Here is a 12,068-nt window from a genome sequence, read left to right on the forward strand (position 1 = left end):
GGCGCCCCCGCCGTGCAAACACCGCTGTACTTTGAGGGGCCCTGTGCCAGTGCCAATGCCAACGAGTGGGCCCCCCCTGCTTGCTCAGGTTCACAGCACTTGCAAAGTTGAAATACTTACCTCTCCCTGCTCCACTGCCGTGACGTGGTCCAGATTTCCTGGGCCCACTAATTACTTGAACCAGCCCTACCCACCACAACTTTAGCCAAATGAACCCCAATTTCAAATGCCTTCCAATTATTATAAGGTAAATTACGCTTGACAAGCTTCATTAAGAAGAATGGATGGTTTTGACATTAAAATGGGCACTCTAGGTGTTTTCCTGGCCCCCACTCACTGCCGACTATGCTGCCCCATTGACTTGCATTGGGTTTCGTGTTTCGGTCGATCCCGACTTTACGTCATAATCGGCCGATTTCACTCGACCCGACTTTTGAGATAGTCGGGTTTCGCGAAACCCGGCTCCACTCTAAAAAGGTCAAGGTCGCTCAACTCTAGTGGCAACAATGGCTTCCTGCTCTGTTCGTGCACACAACAAAAGGTTACCCACATACTGAAGCAGCGTGACATAAGGATATTCTAACTGCTAGGGTAAAAGACACTCGCCCATATTTTTTGCAAACTGATTGGGACTGTTTTGGGCCCCTTGTGGCATAACTGTCCACGTCAATTGTCGTCCCTGATAAGTGAATGCAAACAGAAACTGGCAATCTGGGTGTAATGGAATGCTGAAGAAGGCATTGGCGAGGTCGATAACTGTGAACCAAGCAGCATCCTGAGGTATCTGGGGCAAGAGTATGTGGATTAGGCACCACTGGAGTTTCTAGAACAGTGGCTGCATTAACTGCCCGTTGATCTTGCACCAGCCGGTACACAGGGGGTTGGCCGGGTGGGGTCTTTTTCTTAACGAGAAACAAAGGCGTGTGTTGCATGTGGAAACACAGGGTACCAGGGCACCATTATCGAGTAACGTTTGTATTTGCCCCTTGGGGCCCTGCTCCTGATCATATTTCAAAGGGTACTGATGGACTTTGGGAAAAGGGGCACCAGGTTTGAGAAACACTTTTACTGGTTTTACAGGCATTATTGGGGGTGGATCTGGGCCTATCAGGGTCATCATCACTGTGGAAAGGGCATGTAAAATACAGATCTCATTGTGTTCATCTGCATAGGGGTTATATAACATAAATACCATTTGACCATCATCTTAGAATTATATTCTGGAGCGGAACTGTGATAATAAATCTGTCCCCAGTAAATTCACCGGACATGAGGGAGAGATTACGAACTGAGCCGTGACTTCAGGGAAAGGTCCCACAGGGATGGGTTTTGTGAGAGTATGTTTATTGGGTCTGCCATCTACTCTAATTAAAACAAGCTCTTGATCTGAGAATTGACATGGCGAGGGAGATTCCCAGACATAGGGTTAAAAAGGGATATTGGAGTATGGGACTGGATTTGTGTAAGGGAGGGGGGCTGGAGCTAAAGTCTTTTGCTTGGGCCACTGATAAGGAACGGAGCTGGGAGCTGTGTCCTTGAAGCTGCGGTGGGGGCTAGAGAGAGTGAGCAAAAAATCACTGCAGCTGCTGATTTAACCTCTAATTTCACTGCTGATACAGAATGGGTTAAGTTCTTCTGGAAACTTTGTACTACTTTTTTTTTTTCAATGCATCGTCCAGAATGGAAGTCTCAGTATCGGGTCTCATTGACATTATTGCCTCTTTCAATTCAGATTTAAGGCCGGACATCAAAGCTACTGCAAAAAGGTGTGAATGGGCTTTATTATACAGTGAAAACCCCAGATCTTTAAATACTACCATAAGACGCCCATAGAACTTCTCGGCAGTCTCCCCCTTGTCCTGTGTGACATCTGTGAGGGAGGCAGCTTGGTCCGCTATTCTATCTTGTGCCCAGACCCTTAAAGCATTGCAGAAATCAACATCACTCTCATAGGTTCCCCCGTTCACATTATACATTATGCCACCCTCAATAATTGGAAAATACCCCTCTCCAGCCTTCACATGGAGTAAGTGTAACAGATCTCTCCGGGGAGTGGAATAAATCTCTCAATTCGCTGCTATTTGTCTATAGAAGGACATGGGGATGTTTCTGAATCGGGTAACTAAAGTAGGAGGGGGTGTATACTCATAGCCACTAGCAATACTAGGCATACCAGGGACTTGTGCTGGCGGTGGCTGATAATAAGTGCCGTCAGCGTTTAGCAAGGGAAAGGTGGGGACTACAACTCCGGGTCTTCTTGCTTCACAATTGTAACAAACCTGTCTCCACTGAGAATTAGTAACTCTGCATACATCACAAATCCACCCGGCAGGATCATAGGGTGGGGGAGCACTGAGTTTTGGCAACCCAGGATATATTGGAGCTTTGGGGTTAAGGGGCACAGAGCTTACAGTCGGGAGAAGAGGCTTGATTTCCTGGGGAGGGACCTTATCATCTAGCAGGGAGACCCCCTGTTCCAGATCATCATTTTTAATTATTTGTCTTTATAACACATTACCCTCAATCACTTTCTCAGTTCCTTCTTGTGCCACAAACATCCAGTTTTTGTCATAGTAATAGACAACTTTCCTTTTTCAACGTAACAAAAATAAATCAGAATTCACTTTCTCTGTTAATCCTTAATTTGCTATATATCAACCACTCAACTTGAAGCAGGTGAATCTTTTACCAATCTTTCAATCATACTGATAACTAAACAATCTCTTACAAGTTTCCTTCTAAAACTAGGCACCATTTTTTTTACTTTAAACTTACAATATTTCTTTCTAATTCAATACAATATTGTACTATTGCTTCAAACAAAACACATATCTCCCAGCACATACTACACAAGGATAGAAAATTCAGAGAGAACGCAGCTTGGTGCCCCCTCCATACCAGAGGTCACAGAACAGATAAGAACTTCACAGCATTCCTCAACACAAAAGAAAGCAATAGCGCAGCTGTTTGACCCCTCCCATCTTGGAAATTTCACACAGAAACAGAATACAGCAGTTCTCAGACTTAATTAATTTCTACAAAACCTTCATCACACAATTCATATGCCAGAACACCTTAGAAAAACCAATGATTGAGAATATTTTCCCCATCTTTGGGCTAACAATATCAGATTCAACACACAAATTCAAAGTCTTCTCTTACTTCCATGGAAACACGACTCTCCTTTAGAGCTAAATATCCTTACTTTGTCGTGCATAGTACCAGAGCGGTCGTATATAGTCTATTCCACTAGGTTTACCTGTTCCCCGCTGGGACAACCCAAAAACGCGGTACTCAGTGAAAGGAGGAGGGCGTCTTAGACATTCCCTCCGGATACCTATGGATATATATATATATATTGTATACTTCTATATATTCCTGAGTTATGTATCCTACCCAATCTTTGATCACCTCACCGCGCCTGATTCTAACAATGATCAGGAATTCAGGATATTTTGACTATAAAGAGAATTACAATCACTGGTATATCCGGGGTGTCCGTCCCTTATGATGTACGGTTCAAGCACTGGGCTCCCAACGGAACTACACCTCTATATGATTCCACCCAAAAATCACCCACCATCGGGGACAAACCTCAGATCCTCTTTGCAGCACAAACACAGGAAAACCACACCAAACGGTCAGTCTGGACAGTATAACTGCCAACTTACCGTGGTTGTCGTGGGGGATGATCAGTCCCAATTTTCCAGTGCCTGTGTCCGCTCCGAGGGTCCTTTGCCTTGTTGTCCTCCGGGGGGCAGATGCGTTCCTGTTTGGGGCCCCACGTTTCGGGCGCCAAGCTGTTGAGGGAGGATCTAAAGTGATCCTTCACGGTTGACTCAGTGATTTCCAAATTAATCTACAGGGCGTTGCCGGCAACTGAAAATGACCAGACGGAGACACATGCCTCTGTGTGGGGGATCGAGCAGATCTCTGGGCCCCCGTTTATTGTGTATGAGTTTTCATAGTCATAGAAATTATACTTCAACCAATCAGCATAAGAATACGCTCACAGTTCTTAACCTATAAGAATACAGGAAAAACTTAACCCATGAGGATACAGGAAAAATGGAAACTACAGATATGGTCGTGTCTTTTTGGCATAAAAAAGATATTAACAGATGCCTCAGTCTTGTATAGCGATACACCCACGAGTCTCTTATCTGGCTCGAGTGAGAAAACTCAAGGTCTTTATACCAATTATAAACCATAGCCTAGTTGAATAACAGGCTTGTGAAAAACAAGATAAAATTACTTCATGGCAGCTGTGACCTTCTATATAATTAAATAACAGAATTTATCTTTGACCAACAAGCAAATGGGGTCAAAGCACAAAATGGAGAAGCTTTCATAATTTGTTCCTTCACACTAGTGTCATCTGATGGTGTGGAAAAGTCAGGTCTAATCTAGTGTTTGTTCATTTTAATCAGAGCGAGCCTATCAGCACTTTCTGTTAACAGGCAATAGGGAATGTCTGTTATGACCCCCACGTGGCACTAAAAACCTGCTGAGACAAGATGTAAGCAGCAAGGCAGCACAACATCTCAAATGTATAGAGCCAAAGCTCATGCCAGGTGTCGATCTTTGAGATCCAATGGCTGAAAGTCACAGAGTAATTAGGGAGGATGCTGGTTTTATTGCTTGACCATCTTTAATCCCAAAAGGAGGGAGACACTTTGTAGGTTAATGACCGGGCTTCATGTTTTAAATCTGATTTGTGGCAGTTTATGTGATAATAACTCTGAAACACTTCAATGGATCCCAGTGATTCTGAGATTTTTTTATGTGACATATTGTACTTCATGATAGTGGTAAAATTTATTCGATAAGACTTGTGTTTATTTGTGAAAATTTCAGAAATTTGGCAACATTTTTTAAAATGTCACAATTCTTATGCCCTTAAAGTAGAGAGTTATGCCACACTTTGTATCAAGTGTTAGTTAAAAAATAATATTTACCAAATGTCTTCTTCAGATCAGAACAGTTTTTGAAGCATTTTTTTCAGGAAGTTAGCTTAAAATTTGAGCAGCAATTACTCATTTTTACAACAAAATTTATAAAACCATTCTGTTTAGAAACCACATCATATGTGAAGTGACTTTGACGACCCTGGTTTACCATAGCAATGTGCTCCATCCCCCGCATCTCTCTACCTGCCTCCTGAATGTTTCGATCGCTCTCAATGGCAGCACTCAGGGTGTCAACATCCAAAAGCGGTGCTGGCACCACTCCTGGTTGTTACCTCAGAATCTCGGCCACTGCCAGCACTGAGCTCATGCTTTGATGAGGCAGGAGGTGCTGATAATGGAGAACCATACAAATATCAGACATACATAATCACTCTTCAGCTGTTATGTGTGGAGGCAGACTAGAATACCGAAGGGCGTGTTGGTGCTGGTATTCCAAATCTGGCCTCTGATGCTCCCAAAGCCTTGGCAGCATGTTCAGTGTGGAGTTCCAGTTGTCCAGTTGGTGGTCACGTCTCACACCAGTCGGCACTTGCATGTGCTGCTGCAGCACTGCCAGAGCAGCAGCAGCTGTAGCCGACTGTGGAAATGGGTGCTGACATGGCATACCTTAACCAGAAGCTCTGGCAAACCTGGGTAGGTTTTTAGAAAATGCTGAACTACCAAGCTGAGCACGTGGGAAAAGCATGGTATGTGTGTGAGCTTGCCAAGCTTTACAGCTGCCACCAGGTTATGCCGATTATCATGCATGACTGCATAGTTGTAGGTTCAGTAGTTAAAGCCACAGATCTGTCTGCTCTGTTATTCCTTTAAGTAACTTTGCTGCAGTGTGTGGCTTGTCGTCTAAAAAAATTTGCTTCAGCACAGCCTATTGCCGCTTCACTGAGGCAGTGCTGCAGAGCTTCTTGCTGATGCAGACGATGTGCTCTGAGAAAGAACATCGGAGATGGAGGATGAGGATTAGCAGAAGGGGTGCAGTAACTGGTGTAGAAGGTGAAGGAATCCCTGATAGACGTAGTGCCAGCTATCCTCATCATCGGTAGCACATGTGCCACACCAGGGTGGGACTCACCCCAGCCTCCACAATGTTCACCCAGTGTGCCGTCAGGGAAATGTAGCATCTCTGGCCACAAGCGCTTGTCCATGTGTCAGCCGTTAAGTAGATTATCCGAGTAACTGTGTTGGTAACGGCACAGTTGATTTTCCTGGACACATGCTGGTACAAGGTGGGGACGCCACAACAGGAGAAATAGTGGTGGCTGGAGAACGAGTATCGAGGGACCAAATTTGTACACCTGGATCATGACAATTTTTGTTTTTTATTTCAAACCAACAAATTTAATTAATCGTATGAACATATATTTTAACATCATATAAGAATGAATGACAAACAATAAACAGTGATTGAAAGGGCACAAAAGAACAGAAATCAGAGTCGAAATTATGTAAAATATATTGACCAAGAGATCTAGATGTAATTTGATTGTTTGGTCGTTAAGATTGTTAGTTCTTTCATGTTACTCAGGGTGCACCATGTGGAGGCGGACTAACGTTGCACCCCAAACCAACAAAGTATCATTCAAACCAAGTTCTACTGTATACATGACAAAAGTCAATTTTTGAATAACCAAATTTTTAAAATTTTGGCAGGCCAATTTTATTTTAATTTCAAGCCAACCAGATTTCAAACAAAGCTGATTCAACAGTATATATCACAATAGTAAATTTTTGGAACACAAATTTTATGAACTGTAGCGGGTCAAGTATTTTTTTAAATTTTAACCCACCGTAATTTTTTGCACAAACCGTGCTAAACTGTGTTGATGACACATGAATACAGAAAAATAATTTGACCTTTTTTTGGAGTCTTATATACCACCGTAATGTAACAATAACCATGTTAAACTGTATGGATGACAAAATGAATCCAGGAAAAAAATTAAAATGTCAATATTTTGAAAGTGTAGTTGATGTACTCCTTCACTCAAAAACACTTTGCAGAAAGTGCAAAGCCAGGAAAAATTATAAGGAGGGTAAGACAGTAATCCTTGTCCGCTTTTTCTTCTCCTTCCTTGGAATTCTGGGGGGACAGCCACCATATGTTTTCCGGAGCTTGATTCCCAGGTGCCTGGGCTGTAAGTGACATGGCTTCGGGTAGTGCCGATGTCCCCAACATATAGAAATGGGCAACAGCTGCCACAGCTTTATATTTATCAATAAACTGCAAAGCTCTAATGACTGCCTAGAGACTGTATTCAGCCACTCTCCATGCTCTTGCAACTCTCTGTCCCTCCCTAGGCTAAATGCAAATTGTATATGATACAAACATCAAAGCACAAAATTAGCCCTTACCGCTAAGCGGCTACCAGGTGTTCACTGGAGCTCCTGATGGTGGAGACAGACTGGGCTGGAAGTAAGCACCAGGTACCACTGCTAGGCAGATCTGCAGCTGCTGAACACAGGAGTCAGGTTCGCTGATATGGACTATTGAGACACACAAATCTAGGATACTGGATATGGGACTTCGGATTCAGGACTGGCTGCACCAGTACGAGGGGACAACATTCAAACACTGGCCGGAGTGCTGCCACTAGGAATTTCAGGGCCCCATACTGACAAAATGTTGGGGCCCCCTTGAAACTCCGCCCAGGCTCCACCCCCAAGTTCCACTTCCACCCTAGCTCCGCCTCCACCCCTCAAACCTTCCACAGTTCCTCCGCCCTCTCTTGGAAAAGCTCAACTTCTAGTGAATATCGGTCTGCACTTAGACTGTGGTGCATGGACAGGCCGCAGGTCTCCTGATCTGAAATTTGCAGCCTCACAGCATGTATGAGGATGCTGGTCAGGAGATCAGAGCCCAGTCCATGCACTGCTGCAGGAGGGTAGACCGACAGACCCCTTTCAAAAATTACACTGCCATAATAATAAAGATGTTTCCGATCATATATACCCACTTGCATCAATAATTTCCCACCCCCCTTCCAAACCCCATCCAAAACTTATAAGTTACTGGATGATCCTGAGCTGCTGCCTGATGTTATAAATGGGCATTTGGTTTTGCAGCAGCTCAGAATCATCCAGTAGCTTATACATTCCACTAGCCTCCCCCTGGGCTCTGTTGGATGTGGCCCCCAGTCCACACTAGCCTCCCCCTGGACCCTGTTGGATGCTGCCCCCAGTCCCCACTAGCCTCTCCTGGACCATGTTGGATGCGGCCCCCAGTCCTCACTAGCCTCCCCCTGGACCCTGTTGGATACGGCCCCCAGTCCCCACTAGCCTCCCCCTGAGCTCTGTTGGATGTGGCCCCCAGTCCCCACTAGCTTCCCCCTGGGCTCTGTTGGATGTGACCCCCAGTCCCCACTAGCCTCCCCCTGGACCCTGTTGGATTCGGCCCCCAGTCCCCACTAGCCTCCCCCTGGACCCTGTTGGATGCCGCCCCAAGTCCCCACTAGCCTCCCCCTGGATTCTGTTGGATGCGGCCCCCAGTCCCCACTAGCCTCCCCCTGGATTCTGTTGGATGCGGACCTAGTCCTCACTAGCCTCCCCCTGGACCCTGTTGGATGCGGCCCCCAGTCCCCACTAGCCTCCCCCTGGACCCTGTTGGATGTGGCCCACAGTCCCCACTAGCCTCCCCCTGGGCCCTGTTGGATGCGGCCCCCAGTCACCACTCGCCTTCCCTCATCAGCCACAAGATACCAGTACAGACATAGCCACGGTGAGCCACCTAAAGCCTCTTTTCACCAGGGAGACTAACCCTGCTCGCCCGCCCTCTGCCCGTTGCCTCTGCCTGATCTGCCTTCAGCCTCCACCTACTCGTCCGTCATCCGCCCCCAGTCAGAAGAACAGAACAGCAAAAGCGACGACCTCCAAGACCACCCAACCTGAAACAGCGAGAAGGGGTTATACCACAGTGCCCACCGGATGGGGTCACACAGGGGAGAATGAGATACAGCTTAGCACAAGGGATCACACGGGAGAGGATTAGATACACAGCTCAGCAGACAGTATCATACAGGATAGGATTAGATACACAGCTCAGCAGTCAGTATCACACAGGATATGATTAGATACACAGATCAGCAGACGGTACCACACAGGAGAGGATTAGATACACAGATCAGCAGACAGTATCACACAGGATAGGATTAGATACACAGCTCAGCAGACAGTATCACACAGGAGAGGATTAGATACAGCACAGCAGGTGGTATCATACGGGAGAGGATGAGATACAGCTCAGCAGATAGTATCACACAGGATAGGATTAGATACACAGCTCAGCAGACAGTATCACACAGGAGAGGATTAGATACAGCACAGCAGGTGGTATCATACGGGAGAGGATGAGATACAGTTCAGCAGACAGTATCACACAGGATAGGATTAGATACACAGATCAGCAGACGGTACAACACAGGATAGGATTAGATACACAGATCAGCAGACAGTATCACACAGGATAGGATTAGATACACAGCTCAGCAGACAGTATCACACAGGAGAGGATTAGATACAGCACAGTAGGCAGTATCATACAGGAGAGGATGAGATGCAGCTCAGCAGACAGTATCACAAAGGATAGGATTAGATACAAAACTCAGCAGACAGTATCACACAGGATAGGATTATATACACAGCTCAGTAGACAGTATCACACAGAAAAGGATTAGATACAACTCAGTAGACAGAAACACAGGATAGGATTAGATACACGGCTCAGCAGTCAGTATGACACAGGATAGGATTAGATACATGGATCAGCAGACGGTATCACACAGGATAGGATTAGATATTCGGCTCAGCAGATGGCATCACACAGGATAGTATTAGATACACGGCTCAACAGACAGCATCACACAGGAGAGGATTAGATACACAGCTCAGCAGACAGTACCACACAGGATAGGATTAGATACAACTCAGCAGATGGTATCACACAGGTTAGGTTTAGATACACGGCTCAGCAGACAGTATCACACAGGAGATGATTAGAAACACGGCTCGGCAAAAAGTATCACACAGGACAGGATTAGATACAACTCAGCAAACAAACACAGGATAGGATTAGATACACGGCTCAGCAGACAGTATCACACAGGAGAGGATTAGATACACGGCTCAGCCGACAGTACCACACAGGATAGGATTAGATACAACTCAGCAAACAAACACAGGATAGGAATAGATACACGGCTCAGCAAACAGTATCACACAGGAGAGGATTAGAAACAACTCAGCAGATGGGATCCTCGGAGAGACTCACCCTGCTCGTCCGTCATCTGCAGTCCGCCCCCGCGTGACACCGCACGCTGCTCTCTCTGCTCCGGAATGAAGAAGTGGAGCAGTGTGTGACATCAAGCAGGACCATGATGCACCTGGGCTGGCCACAGCTTTTAAAGGTACGGTGCGATTTTCCTTTCGCCGGATGCGTTATCAGCACTGTAGGTGTATCTTTAAAACACCACAGTGCTGTTATGCATAGGGGGTTCAGAAGCCTTGAACAAAATGTCCAGAGGCCCGATGAGAAGCAGAGAGAGGGGGGGCCCGAGCTGCCAGCGTGTTCTGGCCCCCCTTTTTGCTCCTCATCACCGGGCCCCATACAGTAGTAAGGGCAGTAATGCCCTGATGGAGACCCTGACTGGCCGCACCAGGAATTCGTGTTCAAGACACTGGCTGCACTGGGACAAGGAATTTGGGTTGAGGACACTGGCAACACTGGGACGAGGGATTTGGATTCAGGACACTGGCAACACCAGGACCAGGGATTCGGGTTCATGACACCGGCAACACTGGGACCAGTGATTCGAGTTCAGGACTCTGGCTGCACTGGCACCAGTGTACCTCACAACTGCACTGGTAGAACACCAACTACCTAATGACTCAACTCATTGCTTGGTGACTCCCTAAGGGAGTGGGAGGCTAATATACAGGATGCCTCCCATCAATTGGCTGGGAGCCATCTTGAAGGTGTACTAATTATGCTAAATGCCTCTTAGAGAGGGCATTTATAATATGTGCTCTGTTCCTTTAAGAGCAGAGTAGCACATCCATTAGACAGGCTGCCGGGAACTTTGGTGGGGACTCCAGGAAGAGACAAGAACTACGCTGTGGGGTCTGGGCAGTAAGACAGCGTCGCTGCATGGAGAGAGAAGTGGATACCATGCAAAGACGCCGGCCATTACACTACAGATTAGTATTTTCATTATTTCCTGTACGTCATCCCTTGTTAGTCTGATGTGTGCATTCTTATATAAAACTACTCCCCACTTCCCTGGGTGGGTGAGGGGATGGATCAGAGGTGATTCAGGAAGTCAGCAAGTTACATGGCCCTGGCGCCTGGAGCTTTAGGGATAGGGAAGGAGCCCCTAGCCCTGGGATATCAAACTACAGTCTCATGACACATACTTATTAAAACAATAAAAAATAGGGTAAATATATAAAAAAATGGAGGACAATTCATAATTATGGACACTAACCTGTAGAATGTACTAAGTTTTGGTGCATATCTGTAACAGATATACACAAAATAGTAATCAGACTAAAGCCCTGAGACACCTCTGTAAAATATTATATGGTAAGAAGGTTAGTCATGATAACAGGGCTTATTTTGACCGCTATAGATGTGAATCAAGGCCAAAAAATTGACAAGTTCCGTTTTAACCCCTTCACGACATGCGCCGTACTAGTACTGCGCATGCCGTGAATCCCCCTTTGATGTGGGCTCCGGCGGTGAGCCCACATCAAAGTCGCGACATTTCAGCTGTTTTGTACAGCTGACATGTGCGCGCAATAGCGGCGGGCGAAATTGCTATTCAGCCGCCGCTATTAACCTGTTAAATGCTGCTGTCAAACGCAGACAGCGGCATTTAACCGGCGCTTCCGGCCGGGCGGCCGGAAATGATGTCATCGCTGACCCCCGTCACATGATCGGGGGTTGGCGATGCATCAGGAAGGTAACCATAGAGGTCCTTGAGACCTCTATGGTTACTGATGCCGGTCTGCTGTGATCGCCCCCCTGTGGTCGGCGCTCACAGCACACCTGCATTTCTGCTACATAGCAGCGATCTGATGAATCGCTGCTATGTAGCAGAGCCAATCAGG

This window comes from Ranitomeya imitator, chromosome 5, assembly GCF_032444005.1.
Source record: "Ranitomeya imitator isolate aRanImi1 chromosome 5, aRanImi1.pri, whole genome shotgun sequence".
Taxonomy (NCBI): domain Eukaryota; kingdom Metazoa; phylum Chordata; class Amphibia; order Anura; family Dendrobatidae; genus Ranitomeya; species Ranitomeya imitator.